At 41.6% G+C, this 25,506-nt stretch overlaps 1 protein-coding gene and 1 non-coding gene across 4 annotated transcripts in view; one reads left to right on the forward strand and one right to left on the reverse strand.

The window, feature by feature from the left end:
* The window catches only part of E2F3 (E2F transcription factor 3), a 91,820-nt gene that overhangs the window by 41,389 nt on the left and 24,925 nt on the right, over positions 1–25,506 (forward strand). The window lies entirely within an intron of this gene.
* On the reverse strand, positions 9,082–9,186 carry LOC129039709 (U6 spliceosomal RNA). Its single transcript, XR_008503426.1, has one exon. It is a non-coding gene; the product is annotated as a U6 spliceosomal RNA (small nuclear RNA).

The raw sequence follows: 25,506 nt of genomic DNA on the forward strand, positions 1-25,506 counted from the left end.
ACAGTTTCTTGACCTGAAATCCCCAGTTTGGGATTATTAATAACATTTTTTTGTAACCTGTAGTGCTTCAGATACTGTCTCAGCCTATGTGAATTCTGGTAGCATTATTGCCTTATAGAAATTATTTGACAGGCTGGATGCAGTGGCTCATACCCATAATCCCAGTGCTTTGGGAAGCTGAGGTAGGCTGATTGGTTGAGCCCAGGAGTTCGAGATCAGCCTGGGCAACATAACCAGACCCCCATCTCTTCAAAAAAATTTAACAGGGCATGGTGGTGCAGGCCTGTAGTCTTAGTTACTCGGGAGAGCGAGAACCCATCTCTGAAAAGAGCAATGCTAGGGGCAAGAAAGTCTATCTTTTTTTTTTTAAAGCTGATATGCCCATTCTGCCCCCCAATTTATCTTCACCCCTTTCAAGGTGAGTGCTTTGTGATGGCCCTAACATTTATTTAGTCTAAACAAAAGAAAAATTATTTCAGAGTTAATTATGTGTGTCTGTAGTGCATGTCTTCCGTCAAATTAAAAGTTAACTATTGCATTTTATTTATTTTACCTTAATTTCATATCAAGTACTTTCATACTTTTTAGTTTTTAAAATGACAGAGGCTGGGCTCAGTGTCTCACTCCTGTAATCCCAGCACCTTCAGAGGCCGAGGTGGGAGGATTACTAAAGCCCAGGAGTTCAAGACCAGTCTGGGCAACATAGTGAAACCAGGTCTCTACAAAAAAAATTAGCCAGGCATGGTGGTGTGTGCCCATGTTCCCAGCTACTTGGAAGGCTGAGCCCAGGAAGCAGAGGCTGCAGTGAGCTGTGTTTGTGCCTCTACACTCTAGCCTGGGCAACAGAGCGAGACCTAGTCTTGAAAAATAAAAATAAAATAATAGAATGCGCTTCCCAGCTAGATTGTAAGGTTTTTATATGTTAGTGTCCCCGTGGTATATTGTATGTTGTAGGTACACACCCCTATTTATTACCTGTTATGGTGTTTTTAGGCAATGAGATTTTTAATATTAGCTACTCATGATTCGCAACAAGTTCAGTCTTTATGAAATAAACTTCATTCAAATCTTTGAATTCCATTTTTAAGTTCAGCTACAGTTGACACCTTAGACAAATGAAAGTTTTGTCTACTACTTAGTTCATTCCTACAGAAAACAAGAACATCTAGTATCTAATATGATCCCTTGTGGGCCCTCAAGAAATACTAGTCTTTTTTAGAAAGTCTAGTCGTGGGTCTGTTTCTCTTTATTCCATTGTGTCTGCCTGCCTTGTTATTGCTGTGTCTAGAGGAAAATGAAGAAAATTAGCATGGCTCCTTTCCTTGCTGTTTTGTACAACTTTTGTGTCCTCACTCAGAAGCAAGATCCTTGGAAATGAAATGCTATGTCAAAAACCAGACCAAAAAAAAACAACAGAAAACACATTTTCATAACTATTCGATTCAAGATTTTGTTGCTAGGTCTTGGAAAATGTTGTATATCAACCCAAAGGTCTTGGGAAGTCCCCCTGAGTCATGAATGGGTGTGGTAGGACTGGGATGTGGACCTCTGGGCTTTGCTTCTGATGATAACTTCTACTAGGGCAGCAGTCATGCTGGGGGCAGCCGTTTTGTCTGTTTATCCCTAGGCCTTGCACTGTCCCTGTCATATAATAGATGCGCAATACATGTCTTTTGAACTGAACTGCATTGGCCTGGCCATGGCTTAAGCGCTTGGACCAATAACACCTTGAATGTCAAGTTCCTCCTCAGTCAGGCTGGAGAGTCGAGAGCAGGTCATGGTGAGTTGGTCTTTTTGTGTAAGAATCCCTAGTGGCCAGCAGCGCCTTGTACTTAAAAATAGAATACTACCAACATCATCTTCCTTCCCAGGATGACAAGGCATTGAGAAAATTAGAATGTGTACATTTTCTCCCTCTTTTTTTTTTTTTTTTTTGAGACAGAGTCTCACTCTGTCCCCCAGGCTGGAGTACAGTGGCACGATCTCAGCTCACTGCAACCTCCGCCTCCCGGGTTCAAGCGATTCTCCTGCCTCAGCCTCCCGAGTAGCTGGGATTACCAGGACCGTGCCACCACGCCCAGCTAATTTTTGTATTTTTAGTAGAGACAGGATTTCACCATGTTGGCCAGGCTGGTCTCGAACTCCTGACCTCGTGAGCTACTGCACCCGGCCTGTCCATTTTCTAAGACATGCGTTTTTTCATTTGTACATATGTATCTTAGCATTGATACCCCCCTCTGCATTTGTTTATAAAACAGTGGTACATCTTGTAATCAGTAGCTTCTTAGAACTGAGGAATTCATTTTCTCATCACTCTGAAAGGCAGTTTAGCACAGTACAGTAAGTCTTCACTCCATAGGTTCTTGGAAATTACAATTTTAAATGAATGAGGTATCATGAAACCAATTTGACCATAGGCTAATTGACATAAAGAAGACTTCAGTTCCTTCCAAAATACATACAATGTTAAACACTGAAATAAAGGTAAGCTATACATACATTTAAGAAAGATTAATTTAAAAACAAGTAAGATGATTATTTGATCAGTTATTCCAGCTCGGGGTTTCTGGTGGATGGAGCCTGTCCCAGCAGCTCAGGGTGCAAGGCAGGGCACCAGCCCTGGACAGGATGCCATCCCATCACAGAGCACATTCGTACACAGCCAGAGTCACTCAGACTGGGACAGTGTAGACATGCCACTTCACCTCATGTGCACAGCTTTGGGGTGTGGGAGGAAACCTGTGGACCCAGAGAAAACCCACTTAGAAGTGAGGAAAACGTGGAAACTCCACAGATAGTGGCCATGGCCAGGAATCCTTTCTTTTTCCTCATTAATGTTATAACAAAATGACATTGAATGAAATGTTATTCAAGGACCTGCTGTAGTTACAAATTGGTTATTAGACACGTTGAAGTCTCTGCTTTGCCACTTTCTAGCTGACGTTGTTTCTCATCTGACTTAAAAGTCCAGGAAAGACGAAATGACATTGTTTAGCACAGCAGCCTGACTTATAACACAGCATCAGTACATATTACGTATTGTTGTTTTCATGAAACTATTTCACCAGAAGTTTAGTGATTTATCCTTAAAGGCATTAGGAGTGCCTACGCGGCACATAAGGGCATTGTTTTGTATCATACCACAAGTAGCACTTAAGGTTGGAATCATTGCTGACCCCATTGTAAAATGCCTCTTTCTGGACCAGCAAATGGAAAGTGAAATTTGCAATTCACCCCCTGTGTTATTTATTTATTTATTTATTTATTTAGAGACAGAGTCTTGCTGTGTCACCCAGACTGGAGCTGGAGTTCAGTGGTACAATCTTGGCTCCCTGCAACCTCTGCCTCCTAGGTTCAAGCGATTCTCCTGCCTCAGCCTCCTGAGTAGCTGGGACTACTACAGGCGTGCGCTACCACACCTGCTAATTTTTGTATTTTTAGTAGAGACAGGGTTTCACCATGTTGGCCAGGCTGGTCTCAACTCCTGGGCTCCAGTGATCCGCCTGCGTGGGCCTCTCAAAGTGCCAGGATTACAGGCATGAGCAACCATGCCCGGCCCTCTGTATTTTTGATGGGATGGATGGTTCAACATTTAAAGAGAACCTAAAAAGTTAAAAGTAAAAGCAAAGAAGTCTTAATAACGAAAAGCAACTTCATGCAATGTCACTGTTTTACTGCATCTTAATAAAGAAATGTGGCCACCTTAGACCCAGAATATAATCAATTTTTAATTGTCTTTCTTGGATAATATCAGGATAGAGTGTAGTAAGTTAGGTTAACATATTAGCTTGCATCTTGTCAGGGAAAATAGGTAGATCCTCTGAACACAGAGGAAAGAGGGACCTCCACGTTGTCCTGTTTAGTGTCATACTGAAGAAGAGTATGACCAGCCAGTGCTGGGCGTTCTGCAGCTTGGGACAGATGTTGGGGGGAAGGGCACTGCCTTTCTTGTGAGCTTTCTTGCCCAAGGGACAAATGAGCTAAGCAGTACTACGTTATTAGTGGGGTGTGTATGTGTGTGTGTGTATGAGAGGGAGAGAGAGAGACAGAAAGAGAAAGAGAACAGAGCCTGTAAGTCTTGCCATTTTGCTTTATCAGACAACCCACCCCCACCCCTCAGCATAGGAATGTAGTCTTAACCCCAAGCCACTGCTTTTTCTGCTTGCACCTCTAAACTTGAGCAGGTCTTGGGGGCAATTCACCAGTGCACCAGACTACACTACTCACAGCAATCTTTATTTTTTTATTTTTTATTTTTTAAACAGTGATTTGCACTGATCTAGCCTCCAAGGGGTAAGGGCCGAGATGAAGCAGAGAATTTATTTTTATATTATGTCATCTGGTGCAGAGACTGCTACATAATCAGGAGTCAAAAATCTAAGGGAATAGGCTGTGAAGTCATTTTATCCATGAATTGTGTTACAACACATTCATTCATTGTAAACAATCACCAACAGTCATTGCCATAATTTATTCTTGGCAGTAAATTTGGTTTTCTAGTGACAGAGTAAGCCATCAGAATTAAGCAACCAGGAGCTCCAGTTCATGTGTGCTGGAAAAGATGTTTGCGAGACTTCAGGTACCACTACCTCATATTAAAGGTGAGCAAGTGGAGGCCCAGAGAGGGCAGGAGACTTGCCCAAGGTCACACAGTGGGTTAGGGCCATATCAAGGACTAGAACATTGGTAATCCATCACATCGTCCTTAAGCCTTTCTGCCCCACTTCCTGTTGACACAATGGGCAGGATATTAAACTCCAGTTTCATTCCTGGGGATTGATATGAAAAGTTTTTCACTTGTCCAATCCCATTTTCCTTGTCCAGGCAGATGACAGGTAGTAATTTCAGAAACTGATCAAAGGATGGTGAAAGCTAGATTGTAGTGGGCTCTTTTTGGTTTGGTTGTTATGAGTGCTCTCAATGCAAAGCTTAGAAAACTCTCCAGAGAAATAATAATCAGCTCTCCAAGGAGTGCTCTTGAAGACTTGCATGTTGCCTTGCTTGCTGGTGTATATCTTCCTGTAAATTCCTGGTATCCAGTGTCCATACAGGAGAAATTGGCTGACTTGTTTTCTTGCTCTATTGTATGACGGACAATCAGAAAATCAGAAATGTAACTCTGGTGCCTTGTCATGTGCCCAGAGTAAGTTAAATGTGCTTGCCTTTAATATGTATATGTATACACACACACACAGAGCAGTTAGAACATAGATGTTTTTAAAATATGATTTTTTTAGGGAATATGTAAAAACTGGCATCTCTTCAGATAGACATAGAGGTACTAAAAAACCTTGGTTAATATGTCTTGTTTGTATACTCCATGTGGTGTATTTTACATAGTATCTAAAGGTGTTGCCTGATTTTGAATTAGTTAAAAGACAGGTTTGAGACGTGGGAGAAGAGTATGTTGTATTTCTTGTCTGATCTGAGGAATTTTATATTCCTGAAGTCTATAATTAGGTGCTTGTGTTGATTGTTTATTGAAACAAAGCTGAAGGTGGGGGTGAGGGGAGTGCCACATAGTGGAAAACACTCTATGGGAAACATCTGAGCTTTACTTAAAAGCATGGGCTGCAAAGAAATGTAAATTCATTGGCTTAATTGGAAGAGAGTATTTATAGAAATTGAATGATCCAGTAAAACTAAAAGCCTGGCTTCTTTCATCTTCAGAGACCTGCCTTAGTAAATGCTGTTCTGGAAATCCCTTGCCTGCAAAGTGGACTTTGCCATCCAATTTCTGGCCTCCTGGCAGTCAGTCACTTTGACCTAACCCTACTTGACTCGTATTTACTACGTACTTTCCTTTTTTGGCTTAGGGTTGTACTGAAAATGTACATGTAAAGAAAAAAATGTCCATGTACACCGAAGTTTTCTGATTTTTTATATAGCTCCGTAATTTGATTTCAATAACTATTATAAAGAAACTTTTATAAGAAGATACAATTTGAAAAGCTTGCTGTCCAGCCTGTTCCCATCTACCCTGCCTGCCTACTACGCCTTTTATAGTTCACCATATCCATTAGGTTCTCGAAAATTCTTCCACTGTTTATGCAAATCTTTAAATTTTTAAATACTTTTATTTTCCTTCTTAGAAAAGACGACAACTAGATGTTATTCTGCACCTTGTTTTTACATGGCATCATATACCTTAATGAGCTTTTCAGACACTCTTTCAATCTTCTGCTATTATGAAGTTGCAGTGAATAACCTTGTATATCACTTCATACATGTGGAGGTGTATCTGTAGGGTAGTTTCCTATAAGGGGATTGGGATTTGGGCCAGCAGATATGTGCATCTGTATTTGTGATCGTGTGGCTAGCCCCCCCTTTTTTTAACTTTTAAGTTTAGGGGTACATCTGCAGGTTTGTTATATAGGGAAACTCGTGTCATGAAGGTTTGTTGTACAGATTATTTCATCACACAGGTATTAAGCCTAGTACCCATTAGTTATTCTTCCTGATCCTCTCCCTCCTCCCACCCTCCACCTTCCCTGGTAGGCCCCAGTGTCTGTTCCCCTTTATGTGTCCATATGTTCTTATAATTTAGCTCCCACTTATAAGTGAGAACATGCAGTATATGGTTTTCTGTTCCTGTGTTAGTTCGCTAAGGATAATGGCCTCCAGCTCCATCCATGTCCCTGCAAAGAACACAGTCTCATTATTTTTATGGCTGCGTAGTATTCCAAGGTGTATATGTACCACATTTTCATTATCCAGTCTATCATTGGTGGGCATTTAGGTTGATTCCATGTCTTTGCTATTGTGAATAGTGCTGCAGTGAACATATGTGTGCATGAGTCTTCATAATAGAACAATTTATATTCCTTTGAGTATATACCCAGAAATGGGAATGCTGGGTTGAATGGTATTTCTGGTAGTTTTTTTGGTCCTTGAGAAATCACCACACTGCTTTCCGTAATGGTTGAACTAATTTGTACTTCCACCAACAATGTATAAGCCTTTTTCTTGGCAACCTCACCAGCATCTATTGTTTTTTGATTGTTTAATAATAGACATTCTGTCTGGTGTGAGATGGTATCTCATTGTGGTTTTGATTTGCATTTTTCTAATGATCAGTGACATTGAGCTTTTTTTCATATGCTTATTGGCTGCTTCACATGTGTGTCTTTTGAAAAGTGTCTGCTCACGTCCTTTGACCATGTTTTAATGGGGCTGTTTGTTTTTTTCTTGTAAATTTGTTTAAGTTTCTTATCGATGCTGGATATTAGACCTTTGTCAGATGCATAGTTTGCAAAAATTTTCTCCCATTCTATATGCTGTCTGTTTACTCTGTTGAGAGTTTCTCTTGCTGTGCAGAAGCTCTTTAGTTTAATTACATCCCATTTGTCAATTTTTGCTTTTGTTCCAATTGCTTTTGGTGTCTTCGTCATGAAATCTTTGCCCATTCCTATTTTCAGAATGGTATTGCCTCAGTTGTCTTCCCGGGTTTTTATAAAAGTTTTGGATTTTACACTTACCTTTAATCCATCTTGAGTTGATTTTTGTATATGGTATAAGGAAAGAGTCCACTTTCAATTTTCTGCATATGGCTAGCCAGTTATCCCAGCATCATTTATTGAATAAGTAGTTCTTTCCCCATTGCTTAATTTTTGTCAGGTTTGTCGAAGATCATATGGTCGTAGGTGTGCGGCCTTACTTCTGGGCTCTCATTCTGTTGCGTTGGTCTGTGTGTCTGTTTTTGTACCAGTACCATGCTGTTTTGGTTACTGTGGCCCTATACTGTAATTTGAAGTCAGGTAGAGTAATGCCTCCAGCTTTGTTCTTTTTGCTTAGGATTGCCTTTGCTATTCAGGCTCTTTTTTGGTTCCATATGAATTTTAAAATAGTTTTTTCTAGTTCTGTGAAGAATGTTGTTGATAGTTTGATGGGAATAACATTGAATGTGTAAATTACTTATGTTTTCCCATTTGTTTGTGTCATCTCTGATTTCTTTGAGCAGTGTTTTTAATTCTTGTTGTAGAGATCTTTCTAGTGTATTCCTAGGTGTTTTATTCTTTCTGTGGCAATTGTGAATGGGATTATGTTCCTGATTTGGCTGTTGGCTTAACTGTTGGTATATGGGAATGCTAGTGATTTTTGTAGGTTGCTTTTGTATCCTGAGACTTCGCTGAATTTATGTATCAGCTTAAGGAGCTTTTGGGCTGAGACTGTGGGGTTTTCTAGATATAGAATCATGTTGTCTGCAAACAGAGGGTAGTTTGACTTCCTCTCTTTTTATTTGGAGGCACTTTATTTCTTTCTCTTGACTGATTGCTCTGCCCAGGGCTTCCAATATTATGTTGAATAGGAGTGGTGAGAGAGGGCATCCTTGTCTTTTGCCAGTTTTCAAGGGGAATGCTTCCAGCTTTTGCCCATTCAGTATTATGTTGGCTGTGGATTCGTCATCGATGGCTCTTAATATTTTGAGGTATGTTGGTATGTTCATTCAATATGTAGTTTATTGAGAATTTTTAACATGAAGCAGTGTTGAATTTTATTGAAAGCCTTTTCAGCATCTATTGAGATAATCATGTGTTTTTTGTCTTTAGTTGTTTATGTGATGAATCACATTTATTGCTTTGCCTGTGTTGAACCAACCTTGCATCCCAGGGATAAAGCCTACTTGATCATGATGGGTAAGCTTTTTGATGTGCTGGTGGGTTTGGTTTGCCAGTATTTTATTGAGGATTTTTGCATAGATGTTCATCCAAGGATATTGGCCTTGTTTTTTCATTGCGTCTCTGCCAGGTTTCGGTATAAGGAGGATGCTAGCCTCATAGAATGAGTTAGGGAAGAATCCCTCCTCCTCAGTTTTTTGGACTAGTTACAGTGGGAATGGTACCAGCTCTTTGTACGTCTGGTAGAATTTGGATTTGGCTGTAAATCTGTCTGGTCCTGGGCTTTTCTTCGTTGGTAGGCTATTTATTGCTGATTCAATGTCAGAGTTCATTATTGGTCTCTTCAGGGATTCTGTTTCTTTCTGGTTCACTCTTGGGAGGGTGTATGTGTCCAGGAATTTATCCATTTCTTCTAGATTTTATAGTTCCTGTCGCTTGCCCTTTCAGTGGACTATTTTTGTTTTTTTAAATGGAATGCTTCACAAATATGCCCCTTCCTTGCACAGGGGCCATGCTAATTTTCTCTGTATTTTTCCAATTTTCATATATGTGCTGCTGAAGTGATCACCCTAAGTACTGTTTGATTTTTGCACTCCTGCCAACTTAATGAGGGCTGCACCAATAGAGTGGGTTATCAAACTTTTGGATTTTTGCCAATCTCATTTGTAAAATATACTATATCGATATGGTTTAGATTTGCATACCTTTTTTAAAAAAGCAAAAGGCTGGACATCTTTTCAAGATGTTTAAAGGCCATTTGTTGGCCAGGTGTGGTGGCTCACACCTGTAATCCCAGCACTTTGGGAGGCTGAGGAGGGTGGATCACGAGGTCAGGAGATCCAGACCATCCTGGCCAACCAACATGGTGAAACCCTGTCTCTACTGAAAATACAAAAAAATTAGCTGGGCATGGTGGCACACATCTGTAGTCCCAGCTACTCAGGAGACTGAGGCAGGAGAATTGCTTGAACCCGGGAGGCAGAGGTTGCAGTGAGCCGAGATCACACCACTGTACTCCAGCCTGGGTGACAGAGTGAGACTCCATCTCAAAAAAAAAGCCATTTGTTTTTCATGTTTCTTTCTTTTTGTTTGTTTGTGTTTGTTTGTTTTGCAAACTGTACTTAATTCCTGTACATGATTTACTCTTCTGTTGGATTCTTGCTCTTTTTCTTGTTGATTTGTAAGGGCTCTTTATATCATAGGGAGATTAGCTCTAAGTCTGTGATATGATCTTCAAATTTTTCTTGGTTTATCATTTCCTTTAGTATTTGTGGGTTTTTTTGTCTTATACAGAATTTTCCATTCTTTCTTTTATGGCTTCTGGATTTCAAGTCACAGAAAGCATTTCCACCAACCCCTTCCACACATACACGTACAAAAATTGACCCATATTTTCTTGCAGAATTTCTATGCTATTACTTTTTTTACATTTAAATATTTGCTCCATTTGAGGTTTATCCTGATACTCTGTTAAGTATGGATTCAAGTTTTTTTGTTTTTGTTTTTGTTTTGGAAGTAGGCTCTCACTCTGTTGCCCAGACTGGAGTGCAGTGGTGCAGTGACAGCTCACTGCAGCCTCGACCTCCGGTGCTCAGGTGATTCTCTTGCCTCAGCCTCCTGAGTAGCTGGGACCACAGGTGCACACCACCATGCCTGGCAAATTTTATTATTTGTGGAGACGAGCTCTCGCTATGTTTTCCAGGCTGGTCTCTAACTCCTGGGCTCAGGCAATCCTACCTCAGCCTCCCAAAGTGCTGAGATTATAGGCAGGAGCAATCGTGCCTGACTCAACTTTGTTTTTTGTAGATGGCTACCCAATTTCCCTAACCACTTAGTCAAAATGCCCACCTTTCCTCCCACTGAAGTGCCACCATTATAAAGTAAGTATTTTGTAAATGAAAAATGCCCACTACTCCCTTGTAAAACAAGAAACCATGGGTCACCATTTTTTGGAAAGAATGTTTCAGTTCTCTTTTTAACTCAAGACAGCTCTTCCACTTTGTCCTCCAAGGATAATATTTACTCCAGGGTGAATGAATGAGGTTAACAACCCACCTGCTTGTTTCTCCCTAGTGGAATGTTAACATTTTGCCTTTTGGCACAATTCTCAAGATTTATCTTAAGACCCTGTCTCCTTTCACTCAAAGTATTTGTCTCTTTATCACAAAGCCTGAAGAAACATTTCTTGTTACTCAAGGACCATGCCTTTTATGAGCCCTAAGAACAGGAGTTATCAAAGTGTGGTCTTCCCCAGACCAGCAGTCTCAACATCAGCTGAGAATTGTCAGAAATGCAAATTGCCATCCTTGACCTGCAGAATCAGAGACCCTGTGTGGACAAGCCCAACAATCTGAATTTAACAAGCCTCTCAGGTGATTCTGAGCATGCTCAAGATTGAGACCCATGAACTTAGAGGTAATATTTAATTTCATAATGGCAGTTTACTGCCTTGTGGGCAGATGGGTTTGGTCCTAATCTTCTTGACATGTAAAAATGTAGACTCACAGCAGGAAGTGACAATATCTGTTCTTTAAAGGTGGTATTCTTAGAGTAGGAAACTTCTCTGAGTTTTTTCCAGGAGTCACAGAGATATCTCATTAGGACTGCTAGTGCTTTGGACTAGAACACCTTACATCCAGAATCTTGCCACTGGGTCAGTGCTTCCCTTTGTCATGTAATAAAAAACCAGCAAAACTGGTTTCTATAATATGCTAAGGAGTTTTGTAGCATTGAAGACTTGTCTTACCCCCACAAAAGCATCATTGTTCCTTCTCATCCCTTGCCCCTCTGCCTTTAAAATTAATTTGATACCAGAATAGCAAATACTTCTGATGACTGTTAGCCACGCCATAATGGTGCTTGTATTTGGCAGGTTAAGGCAGAGTTCCCATACCTCTGAGCCTAATTGTCAGCCAGGGTTCAGCTCAGAGCAGTAGTTCTAAAGTTCTTCTGGACGTTAGACTCCACTGGATAGCTTTTGAAAATTCAACTACCCAGGCCAAATCCATGTAACTAATTCTGTATCTCAGGGGTGGAACCCAGGGATCGGGATTTTTTTTATTGCCCAGCTGATGACAATGTATATCAAAGTTAATTTAAGAACAAAGGACGTGCACATTTATTTTAAAGTAGTTTTGGTTATGATAATAAGAATTATAAGAGGGACCAAATATCAAATGCAAGAAAATGGTCCTGAATGCCAATACAATCAAAATAAGAAATGCATAAATAGTGACTTGCTTGAAGCTGAAATCAACTCCTTTTTGGATGGCTTTCTTGTCTTTTGAAGAACACATGTTGTAGTATGTGTTTCTCTCCATATCCTGTGTGTTTCATTGTAATAGTCTTGCTGATTGATTTTGTTGGCTGCAAGCAAAGTGATAAAATGCCAGTGGATGCCTGTGCCAGGGAGGTCAGGACTGGACTTTCCCACTTGGCTCTGTTTTGATGCATTTAGCAGATTGATTCCAACCCTCTTTGGAGACTCTGACCTACAAAAGCGTCTGTTATCTTTGAGAGCTCCAGGGAAAGCTATGGACCTTTCTAGATCTTTTCCAACCTTTTGGCCCATCAGATATTGCCTTGTCCACAGCAGAACTTGACGATTCGTCATAGAAGTGTATGGTTTTATTTATTGACCCTGCTGTACAATTTTCCCTGTAGCGAGTCATAGTTGGCTGAAGAGAGAGTCGAAGATTAAGTACAAAACTTTCTAAACATCCTGTTTTCCCTCAAGACAGGGCACTGTTCTTAATAAACTGAACATTCTTTTGCACTGGCCCTGGGGCAAGGGTGTCCCAAAAGCTTTGACAGGGGTGCCATTTGGTCATAAACAGTGTGGTAATAGGGTGGAGTCAGAAAGAAATTCTCTCATCCCTTTTACAACTCCAGGCAATTCTAGAACCAAACCTTGGGAACCCAGGGAAAGAACTCTGAAATGATACGCTGGCTGAGGCTTGCCGTGGCCACACCTCAGGGTTAAGCATTGAAGGAGCTAGGCAAAGAGCGTGTGTGTTTAGCTACAAACTAAGTCACAGATCAAGAGGCTTTTGGTATTCTTCCATTTTTGCTTAGAATTCTATGATGGTTTTTGAAATATATTGTCCTTACTTTATGTTCTTACCTGTAATCTCATAAGTTTCTGGTGAATTTAGCTTTTGCCAGGTTCCGGTGGGTCTTACCCAGAGATGGTCAGAGTAAATAAACAAAAGAAGGAATTGATTAGGTTGTGAACCTTCAGAGATGCTCACAGGCCTTCAAGCCCTAGAAAGTAGTATGCCAGTGAATTTTCTAGTCCTCTCTACACTTTGTACAGATGAAGAAACCGAGACCCAGGGAACTCAGCCAAGGTTTCTTGCCATTCCTCCAGTCCCCCAGTTAAAAAAAAAAAAAAAAAAATTAGCTTCTATTTTGCAAACTGACAAGGAGAATTATACAATGGAAATAACACTCATTTTAATGCATCTGTTCTTGTAGTTTCTTATTTTATTCACCTTTATAAACCATTCTGAGAACATTGTCATAAAGAGCATTCTCCTAAATTGGAATGTGATTCAAATAGTCCTGTCTCCTTTCCTCCTTGCTTTTTATGAAATGACTGCCTACATGCACTCTTGCACATATTTTAGTGAGCAATGCAATGTGCGAATACAAATAGAAATAGATTTTGTTAAAAAAAAAAATTAATGTCAGTCCACTAGTTAAAAAAGTACCAAAGTCATTACAAGATTCATTAACTGTGTTTAAGAAAAGTATTGAAGGCTTTTGGGGGGATTAAGTAGTTTTCATTTATAAATAATGGTCTCAGATTCATAAACCTTAACCGATTGTAGAGATTATGAAGGTTTGTTTCTCACACAGTTAATTATTTGTTGCTTTTTAAATAACCAGATACTTACTTTGCATTTGTAATGATTAATTGCAAAAAGTTGGTTATAAGAATCCCTAGATGAATTCTCAGGTAAGATCTCATGCAGAGTTCTTTGAAGTTCATTTGGGGTCATTCATCAAGAAAAGCAATGCATTTCAGGTTTATGAACCCACTTTGCCCACAGGTGAGGTTTCCAGACTTCGAACCAGCAGGAGGAGAGGCAGTGGGAGGATCTGACGTAGGTATGGCTTCAGAGATGAAGAGAGTATTTCTCCTCCGCACCCCCTTTGCCTACACCTGGAAATAAGTTTAGCCTAGGGAAAAAATGTTCCCTGACTTGTCAGGTTCAGCTTGTATACCCTTTGAGATCCTTCATTCTCTCTTTTTTTTTTTTTTTTTTTTTGAGATGAAGTCTTACTCCGTTACCCAAGCTGGAGTACAGTGGCTCCATCTTGGCTCACTGCACCCTCCGCACCCCAGGTTCAAGCAATTCTCCCGTCTCGGCCTCCCAAGTAGCTGGGATTACAAAAGCACACCATCATCCCCAGCTAATTTTTTCTTTTTTCTTTTTTTTTTTTTTTTTTTTTTTTTTAGTAGTGATGGGGTTTCACTATGTTGGCCAGGCTGGTCTCAAACTCCTGACCTCAGGTAATCTGACCACCTCAGCCTCCCAAAGTGGTGGGATTACAGGCGTCAACCACTGCGCCTGGCCCGTTCTCTCTTTAGTCTCCCAATTAACGAACATCTACTGCGACAGCATCCATTACCTAGAATTGTAGGAATGTATATAGGATAGACACAGCAAAGAGGTAAGTGGGTAAGAAAATAAACACTCATGAAAAGGAGACAAACTGTCAGAGTGGTCCCCTAGCTACACCTGCCACAATTGCCTCCTGAGAAGTCCTTGTTCTGCACGAGCTAAATTCCCATTCAAATAAATTGTTGCTCTTCCTATAATCATTGAGCTGCTGAATAGAGCCTGGGTCCTTGATAGACGTCATAGTTTGTTATTGACTTTTTCACCAGTAAAAGTTAGTATTGTCATCCCTTTCCTGCAGCAACACACTACCATTTTTTTTTCCAAAATTAATTTAGGTAAAGAACATTTTTCTTAGCATAATTTTCATTGAATTCAGTATTATCAAGTTTGTATATTTTTAGAGCTTTTGGATCGCTATTCCAGCCCACATTTTTCATAGCAATTTGTCTAGTATTTCTTCAAGATCTTTTTATATTCATTTGAAAAATGAACATGACTTCATATGTATTCATTAGCAATCACTGCCGTAGGCCTTTCTGTTTGATTTTTCTTCTGAACCTCAGAGATAGTGGCTCATTATGAAGTAGAAAAAGGCTAACTAAGACCTTGTTCTGAACTTACAGTGGGTAAGCAAGAGGCTTCAGATCCATAATCTCTATCAAAATGTTTGCCCACATTACTGTAACAGGGAGTCATTCAGAATAAGAGTGGAGGAATTTGACTCCTTTTAAAGAATCGTGTGTGCTTTTTCTACTTTCATGGTTGTTTTGTTTTGCTGGGGAGATTTTGAAAGAGAAGACTCATATCTTGTCTTCCCCATACCGAGGGGTCTTTAACCCCTAATTTATATATTAAATAGGTAGGTCAAGCAATACCTACCAGAGTTGGTTGCTCTGCCCACTGGCTCCTCTCTGCACCTCCGTCCCAGACCATTTTTCCACTTCCTCAGCCTTAGAAAAAACAGCTCACTCATGGTGGTGCTTGCCGGTGGACCTTGGAGATAAGCTTCTATTCTTGGTTGTTTTTAAGAAAATTGAATTCTCTTCTTAGAGCCAACCCATGTCTTATCAGTGTAACTTTACTCACTCTCCAAGCCCTAATTCCATTCTGTCCTTTAAACATTAGGAGATTTCCCAAAAACAGGCTTGTCAGTAAAACTCTGTTGTGACAAAGGGGCAAAAGTATTGCTTTTTTGTGTGGAGATTGCATTTTTAATATTCTGTTCCCCGGAAGTGGTTCCAGGATGCTTCCCTAGAAGTCTTTGGGAAGAACAATTAGAGTAAGAAAGGTTCTTCCATTATCTGCCCCAGGCTGGGTGTCTTTGGATGACTCTGTCACCTCACAAGTTGTTTAATCCTGTATTTAGCTTGTCAGGCATCATACAAAATGGGGTCTACATCAGATTTTCCACAGTTGTTTTTTTCTTTAGTGATATAGCCTGGAAGGGCTGGGGGCGGTGGCTCATGCCTGTAATCCCAGCACTTTAGGAGGCCAAGGCGGGTGGATCACCTGAGGTCAGTATCACCTGAGACCAGCCTGGCCAACATGGTGAAACCCCGTCTCTACTAAAAATACAAAAGTTATTCTTAGTCTAGCATGGTGGCCGACACCTGTAATCCCAGCTACTCAGGAGGCTGAGGCAGGAGAATCGCTTGAACCCCAGAGGCGGAGGTTGCAGTGAGTCAAGATCGTGCCACTACACTCCAGCCTGGGCGACAGAGCGAGACTCCATCTGAAAACAAAAAAAGGTGATATAGCCAGGAAGAGCTTCAGTGGGAAGAACAGCAGGAGGAATGAAGTCCCAGGGGTTATCTGAAGAGACATACTGATCTCAGAACAGTGATGCCAGCTATGAAAACTAACTACCACTTATATCATTAGATGAAGAGCCTGTTCTGAAATCTCCCGTTACCACTATATTATGTTTAAAAAGTATACGTCTGAACAGTCAGTGTAGCTAAAAATTGATGTCACTGTTTACATTGATTTTTTTTAATACATAGAAAATTTTTTATCTTAACAAATTAAAGGTTTGTTAGAGGATCCACTTTCCTTTAATTAAAATAATTGATGTGGAAGTACACAGTAGGCATTGGACACATTTTTGTTTCCTTTTGAAAATTTGTGAGTTACAGCCAGGCTCTACGTCCCAGCACTTTAGGAGGCCTAGGCGGGCAGATCACTTGAGTCCAGGAGTTCGAGACCAGCCTGGGCAATGTGGTGAAACCCTGTCTCTCCAAAAATACACAAATTAGCCAGGTGTGGTGGCGTGCACCTGTAGTCCCAGCTACTTGGGGGGTCGAGGTGAGAAGATTGCTTGAGCCCATGAGGTTGGAGCTACAGTGATTGCGCCACTGCACCCCAGCCTGGGCAACAGAGCAAGACCCTATCTCAAAAGAAAAAGAAAACTTGTGAGTTACCTACCTTTGGGGAAGTGGAGAACTGATGTTATAGAAATGGGCAATAATCCTAAAATCTGGGGGTTCCCATTGCTCACCTCTTTTCTCTCATCCGCTCATTCGTTCTTTCACTAAATGTTATTCTTTGTCAGTGTTCATGGAGGCTTCCCACGACTTGTCTCCCAGAAGCCCAGCCATCTCAGAACTTCTCATGGGCTGACTGGTTCCTCCAATTTCCCTAGACTTTTTTGTTTGTTTGTTTTTAACATGTGTATCCTCTGTTTTTATTCTATTTTCACCAATTTTACAAATGAATTACACAGATTATGTATTCCCACACACATTCTATCAGAAGTATATAGGATGTATTAGCGTCTTCAGCCCTTCCCCTTCTCACTTATGGACTTCCTTCCAGGCCTTTTTCTATGTATTTTCAACAGTGGTTGTTTTGGCTTTACATTGGAAACCATGCCTTATCTATAGTTCTGACTTGTTTTTTTCCTTACTTGTTAAGAGAGATGTACCTTGGCCGTAGAATACTGCAGGTACATAATGTTCTATAATATGGGTATATAAAATAAAATGGTTTATTTAACCATTCCCTTATTAATGAACAATAGTCATTTAGATTTTTAACTTCCCCCTGTTGATTATAGTGCTATAATAAACATCCTTATACATGCCTTCCTGTGCATGTTTTTCAGTATTTCTCTAAGATAAATTGATTCCCGGAAGTACACTTGTAGAGTCAAAAAGTCTTGCATGTTTTGGCCAGGCATGGTGGCTCACACCTGTAATCCCAGCACTTTGGGAGGCCGAGGCGGGCAGATCACCTGAGGTCAGGAGTTCGAGACCAGCCTGGCCAACATGGTGAAACCCTGTCTCTACTAAAAATACAAAAATTAGCTGGACATGGTGGCAGGCACCTGTAATCCCAGCTACATGGGAGGCTGAGGCAGGAGAATCACTTGAACCCAGGAGGTGGAAGTTGCAGTGAGCTGAGATCATGCCACTGCACTCTAGACTGGGAGACAGAGTGAGACTCTTCTCTCAAAAGAAAAAAAACAAAACAAAACAAACAAAAAATGCCATGCATGTTTAAAATATTAACACTGCCAGATAATCCTCCAAAATAGTTATACTAAGTCTCATGCCCATTCTTCTGCCTCACTAATTGACACTTGTTTTTAATTTTTTTAATTTACTATAAAATATTTCAGATACAAAAAGATAGAAAGAATAGCACCCATGAAATGACATTAACAATACATTTGAAGGCCGGGCACGGTGGCTCACGCCTGTAATCCCAGCACTTTGGGAGGCCGAGGTGAGTGGATCACAAGGTCAGGAGATCAAGACCATCCTGGCTAACATGGTGAAACCCCGTCTCTACTAAAAATACGAAAACTTAGCCAGACGTGGTGGCGGGCACCTGTAGTCCCAGCTACTTGGGAGGCTGAGGCAGGAGAATGGTGTCAACCCGGGAGGCAGAACTTGCAGTGAGCCGAGACTGCACCACTGCACTCCAGCCTGGGCAACAGAGCGAGACAATACATTTGAAGTCTTGTTTCTCTCCCCAAATGCATTGTTTTTTCCACTACATTTCCCTTCATTTCTCATACTTTGCCTGTATTGTGTATGTCTACTTTTAGTACGTATTTATTAATCTAATGCTATTTAGTAATGTTTTCAATGTTTTTAAAATTTTATAAAAAGATACTGTATACATTCTGGGGTTTTTTTTTTTGTTTTTTACTCACTACTATTTTTGTGTGATTGGCCTGTGTTGATAACTATAGCCTGGTGCTAATGCTGCTCTACAAATTCTTGTGTACACATCCTTGTGCATATGTGCAAGAGTTTATGGTGCATATTGAGGAGTTGATGGCTTTCACTAAATATTGATAAAACTCTTCTCCCGAGGGGCCCTCCACGTCAACCCCTGGCTTCAAGCATGGTATCAGTTTCTCGTATTTTCAGCACTTGGTACTTTTAGACTTTGTCATTTTTGCCAACCTTGTAAGTGTGAGAAGGCTATTTCATTTTAATTTATATTTCCCTGACTTCGTATTTTAATATGTTCAACCATTTAGTAGTCTCTTCTAGGAATCCCCTATTCCTGTCTTTTATCTAATTTTTCTCTTGGGTTATATGTTCTTTTCTTACTGGCTACTCCTAATTCTTTACCTGTTCTGGATAATAATGCTGAGGTAGGTTACCTTTCCATTGTTTTACTGTGGCCTTTTGTTGACAGATAGCGCGTGTGATTTGTGCTGCCCTCCTGTGCAGTCTCTTGCTTACCTCAGTAGGTCTGGAGTTGAGTTTTGTATGTAGTTTGAGGGATCCAATTTTATTTTTCTGATACACAGTTTATTAAATAGTCCATTCTTTGCAGTATCTGCAGTGTCCCATTTGCAATATATGACATCTTCATGTATGTGTGGAGCTGTTTCTCGGTTTTCTATTCTATTCTTTTGGTCTATTTACCTATCGGTATGCCTGTACATATTTCACTAATTCTTTTTTTTTTTTTTTTTTTTCCTGAGACAGAGTCTCACTCTGTCACCCAGGCTGGAGTGCGGTGGTGCGATCTTGGCTCACTGCAACCTCCACCTTCTGGGTTCAAGCGATTCTCCCGCCTTAGCCTCCCAAGTAGCTGGGATTACAGGTGTCTGCCCTCTTACCTTGCTAATTTTTGTATTTTTAGTAGAAACAGGATTTCACCAGGTTGGTGAGGCTGGTCTTGAACTCCTGACCTCAGGTAATCTGCCCACCTCGGCCTACCAAAGTGCTGGGATTACAGGTGTGAGCCACCACACCCTGCCTATTTCACTAATTCCTATAGTTACACAATAAAAACCTGGGTGTCGGGCAGGGCAGGTCTCTCTATCTTGTTCTTTTTGTTTTGTTCTCTTTCTCTCTCTCTCTCTTTTTTTTTTTTTTTTTTTTGAGACAGGGTCTCACTGTGTCACCCAGGCTGGACTCAAACTCCTGAGCTCAAGGAATCCTTCCACCTCAGCCCCCATTCACTCTTTAGTGCAGTCATAGCTCACTGCAGCCTCAAATTCCTGGGCTCAAGTGATCCTCCCACTTTAACCTCCAAGTGGTGGGATTACAGGTGTGCACCACCAGACTTGGCTAATTTTTTTATTTTTGTACAAACCAGGTCTCGCTGTTGCCCACGCTGTTCTTAAACTCCTGGTCTCAAGTAATTCTCCTGCCTCTGCCTCTCAAAGTTCTGGGATTACAAGGCATGAGCCCCACTGCACCAGGCCAAATCTCTTTAAAAGATAATCAGTTTTAAAAATTAGTAAATTATGGCCAGGTGCAGTGGCACACACTTATAATCCCAGTGCTTTGGGAGGCCGAGGTAGGAGGATAGCTTGAAGCCAGGAGTTCAAGACCAGCCTGGGCAACATAGTGAAGTCCCCTATCTGTAGAAACAAAGAGAGAGATTTAAATGTGGAGGAGGAATTTACATATTTACCCACATAGTTACCATTTCTGATGCTCTTAATTCCTTCGCGTAGATCTGTCTTCCATTTGGCATCATTTTATTCTGTTTGAGGCACTTCCTTTAATATTTTCTCTATTCTACTGGTGAAGAATTCTTTCAGCTTTCGTATCTCTGGGAAAAAGTCTCTATTTTGCCTTTGGATTTTAAAAGGTTTTCGCTGGGTATGTCTGAGAATATAGAGGAACTAAAAAACTCAGTTTCTCCTACTGTAGTTTCACATCATGCTTCTGACACCAGATGTGCTGGGTGAGGGGGTAGTTTCCCTAGACATCAAGCAAGCAATTCATTCTGCAGTGGACACCAGCTGGGTGTCCCCCAGTTCAATTCTACGTTGTCTACCCAGACATAGCGTCAGATCCCACAGGTTGAAGGCTGAGCCCCACAAGACTGCCCCCCACTTCCAATGCCAGTCGCAAGCCCCAGATTGTTTTACCTGGTTTTTCTGACTGAATAGCTATAAATTGGGGTTCCCACAACCCCCTTCTTGGGCTTGATTAATTTGCCAGAGCAGATCACAGAACTCAGGGAAACAGCATTTACTGGTTTATTATAAAGGATATTACAAAGGGTACAGATAAAGGGATGCGAAGGGTGAGGTATGGGGGCGGGAGTGTGGAGCTTCCATGCCCTGCCCAGGTGTGCCACCCTCTAGGAACCTCCGTGTGTTCAGTTATTCAGAAGCTCTCCAAACCCAGTCCTTTGGGGGCTTTTATGGAAGCTGCATTACATAGGCATGGTTGATTGCATTATTGGCCATCGGTGATCAAATGGGCTGTTGTCTGTTCACCTTGAAACTGCCTTGAAATGCATCATAAACACAGCAGCTCTTTGTCAGTCAATCAGAGAGCTGTTTATCGGGCACTGAAGAATCCAGCAGCTCCTCACACAGTTCCAGAGTCAGGCTTAGGGGAGAGGTTATTGCCTCCTTGCATTCTTCAGGTAGGTAGCATGATCCCTTATAAACTATTTCCATTTTATGATAGAACTCTTCTGGGCAATGCCATCCCCATTACAGTGTTCCTCTGACATCACCCCCAGACAGCATGGTTATTTCAGGTTTCAGGGTCATTTTATGTTCTTCAGTCTAGGCTCCACACAGGGCTATGCCTCCAGGATGTGTCTCCACCAACAGTCAGCTTCCAGTCTGCACCCTGTGGGCTTGGGCGACCTTGCTGGCTCCCATTTAGCACATCCAATTAATACTGCTCAAAGGGTGGATTTGCATACCTTCTGTTTTACAGTACTATGTAGGGGGAGCATTTCCCACTCAGATGTAATGTCCATTGCATGACAAAGAGACACAGCTATTTCTCATGAAGTGTGTTTAAATATACCACCTCTCTCTAAACTTTTACCTTAATTCCATCAACCCTTACTTTCCTAACTGTAGCCTTCATTAGGCCTTTATCAACAGGTTTCGGTCGTACAATTCAGAACTAGCTAGGGGAAGTGTTCCCCGGACAGACATAATATCCATTCCTATAAATCATTTAGGTAAAGAGACACAACTTCCTTACATAAAGCCTACTTAAACATCCCAGCTTTGATCATCCTAGCAATCCTTACATTTTTATGTTCTCACAATCTTAACTGTAGCCCAAGTCAGGGCTTGCCCAGTGGGTTTTGATAGCACAGTGCTTAAGGCTCCCATATCAAGGAGTCCCAGGAATTATTCTTCACCTCCCAGGCGATTTTCCCACTTGTGTCCATAAGTCTGTGGGTACCCAGCAGGGGACTGCGCCAAGACACCTTTGCTGTCTGTCAGTCTTTATCTTGATTAATCTGCCTGACTATTGCCCCAGGCAGTTTCAGATCAGATCCTTCATTGTAATCTCTGCCTCTGACTTTTTAAATTTCTCCAAACTAGGGTAAATGTAGCAAACATTTTTCGAACCCCTTAATTTTGGGAGACCAGCAGGACTTCCCTTTGATCTCTCCAGGCTTCCATAGTGTTGCATTAAAACATTTGTTTTAACCTCATTTTATTTCAGTTTCCGTTGTATTCATCCCAGTTTTTTTTATTTTCCATAGGTTACTGGGGAACAGGTGGTATTTGGTTACATGAGTAATTTCTTTAGTGGTGATTTGTGAAATTTTGGTGCACTCATCACCCGAGCAGTGTACAGTGCACCCAACTTGTAGTCTTTTATCCCTCACTCCCCTGAGTCCCCAAAGTCCATTGTGTTATTCTTATGCCTTTGCATCCTCACTGCTTAGCTCCCACCTATGAGTGAGAACATACAATGTTTGCTTTTCCATTCCTGAGTTACTTCACTTAGAATAATGGTCTCCAATCTCATCCAGGTAGCTGTGAATGCCATTAATTCACTTTTTTATGGCTGAGTAGTATTCCATCGTATATATGTACCACAGTTTCTTGATCCACTTGTTGATTGATGGGCATTTGGGTTGGTTCCATTTTTGCAATTGTGAATTGTGCTGCTATAAACATGCGTGTGCAAATTTTTTTTTGAATAATGACTTATTTTCCTCTGGGTAGGTACCCAGTAGTGGGATTGCTGGGTAAAATGGTAATTTCTACTTTTAGTTCTTTAAGGAATCCCCACACTGTTTTCCATAGTGGTTGTGCTAGTTTAGATTCCCACCAGCAGCGTAGAAGTGCTCCCTGTTCAAAAAAAAGATGCTCCACGCCAACGTCTTTTTTTTTGAGGGGGAGTTGGGGACAGAGTCTCGCTCTGCCACCCAGCCTGGAGTGTGGTGGCGCAATCTCAGCTCCCTGCAATCTCCACCTCCCAGGTTCAAGCGATTCTTCTGCCTCAGCCTCCTGAGTAGCTGGGACTACTGGTGCACACCACCACGCCCGGCTACTTTTTGTATTTTTGGTAGAGATGGGGTTTCACCATGTTGGCCAGGCTGATCTTGAACTCTTGACTCAAGTGATCTGCCCACCTCGGCCTCCCAAAATGCTGGCATTACAGGCGTGAGCCACCACAGCCAGCAATTATTTTTTGATGTTTTGATTATGGCCATTCTTGCAGGAGTAAGGTAGTATTGCATGGTGGTTTTGATTTGCATTTCCCTGATCATTAGTGATGTTGAGCACTTCTTCATGTATTTGTGGGCCATTTGTATACCTTCTTTTGAGAATTGTCTGTTCATGTTCTTAGCTCACATTTTGATGGGATTTTTTGGTTTTTTTTCTTGCTAATTTGTTTTATTCACCCCATTTCTTAATAGCCATCTAAAGATTTCCACTATACTGGGAAAAGTCCCATGACTCTTCTCTTTGTTTTTCCTCTGTTTCACCCCATCAGTGTGTTCTTTTTTTTTTTTTTTTTTTTTTGAGACGGAGTCCCACTCTGTCACCCAGGCTCAAGTGCAGTGGCGCAATCTCTGCTCACTGCAACCTCCGCCTCCCGGGTTCAAGCAGTTCTCTGCCTCAGCCTCCCAAGTAGCTGGGATTTCAGGTGCCTGCCACCACACCCAGCTAATTTTTGTATTTTTAGTACAGATGGGGTTTCACCATCTTGGCCAGGCTGGTCTTGAGCTCCTGACCTCGTGATCCACCTGCCTTGGCCTCCCAAAGTGCTGGGATTACAGGTGTGAGCAACCGTGCCCAGCCCAGTGTGTTCTTATTTACCTTATTTCTTAATAACCATAAAAAATTTCCACCTTCCTGTGAGGAGTCCTGTGACTCTTCCCCCCTACCCTTCATCATTCTCTTGTTAATTAACCTAATGTTTGTATTAGCATCTGTAAGACTCATGAGGGGAAGCTGAGCAAGTACATCTCATAAGACTTCTTGAACTATCTCTCGATTTTGTGGCAACAAGGTTAAATGGGGCATCCACATTAAAGGGGCGCCCCTAATCGCATCATTTACCATGACTTAGGTAGCAAGGCATATTCAGTGGTTGAATAATCCGGTGGTCATAAACCCAGGCCCCACATGGCATGAATACAAAGTGTATCAGCTGTTTCAACTTGACATTTATAGGTGGAGTCAAGGCAGTCCCCCTTCTTCCAATATTCAAAACCAAAGACACTGCTCCTAAATTAGTTACTCTCACAGTGCATTTTAGTAAAGCCTCCTCGGGAAGCTGATGATACCAGTCTAAAAAATGAAACAATTCCTTCACACTATACCCTCTGCTTTCAGTGGTCTCTTGATTTTGCCCTTTCCCCACACTGCCTTCTTGGTGCCCAAAGTCCTTAGGGGTGCTTTCTGATGTCACTGCATAGTTTTTCCCTTGCGGAAGCAGGGTTCTTTGAGGCTACTGGCTGAAGCATAGACCGACTGAAATCTGAACTTGGTCTGGCATCAAGGTTTGGCCCAGCACTTTCTTTTTACTTTCATTCTAGCTATTACAGATAACAATAACCAAAGGGTTGCATATTTTGCTTTTTTCTTATTAGTTCACATTTCTTCATGCATTCAGCAGACCACCTTCTGGGGAGTTAGATTGATCCACCTCTAAATTCCATTGGTAACTTTTACCTTTAGTGACTGATGGCGGCCCAGCTGCCACCCCATACCATGGGTGACCACATGGGCACCAAGGAATCAAAGGTTTCTCACCCCCTAACCCCTTTATCTGTTTTTCTTCCCAAATGTGAGCTAGGGATGTTCTAGCACTCCCGATTCTGACACCAATTCTGAAAATGCTGAGGAATGAACAAACTCGGTTTCTCCCACTATTTTTGCATATTATACTTGTGACACCAGATGTGTGGGGGGTTTCCCCAGTCATCAAGCAAGCAATTCATTCTGCAGCGGACACCAGCTGGGCGTCCTCCAATTCAGTTCTGACACCATCTACCCAGAGAAATGTCACATCACACAGATTGAGGGTTCAGTCTCACAAGACCACCCCCAACTTCTGATGCCAGTTGCAAGCCCCAGGTTGTTTTACCTGTGCCTCTGGCCAACCTGCTGTAAATCGGGGTTCCCGCGGCCCATTCCTCAGATTCAGTTAATTTGCTAGAGCAGCTCACAGAACTCAGGAAACATTGATGTTTACTGGTTTATTATAAACGATATCACAGAGGATGCAGATGAAGAGGTGCATAGGGCAAGGCATGTGGGAAGGAGCACACAGCTTCCATGACCTCCTTCCATGCGTCACCCTCCAGGAACCTCCTTGTGTTCAGCTACCTGGAAGCTCTCCGTACCCTGTCCTCTTGGGTTTTTTGGGAAGCTTCATTATGTTGGCATGATTGATTAAATCACTGGCCATTGGGGATCAACTTAACCTTCAGCCCCTCTCCTCTCCCTGGAGGTTTAGAGATGGGTCTGAAAGTTCTGACCCTCTGATCCTGCCTTGGTTTTTCCAGTGACCACTGTCCATCCAGAAGCTACCTAAGGGCAGCCGGCCTTCATT

Source organism: Pongo pygmaeus, chromosome 5, assembly GCF_028885625.2.
Source record: "Pongo pygmaeus isolate AG05252 chromosome 5, NHGRI_mPonPyg2-v2.0_pri, whole genome shotgun sequence".
Taxonomy (NCBI): Eukaryota; Metazoa; Chordata; class Mammalia; order Primates; family Hominidae; genus Pongo; species Pongo pygmaeus.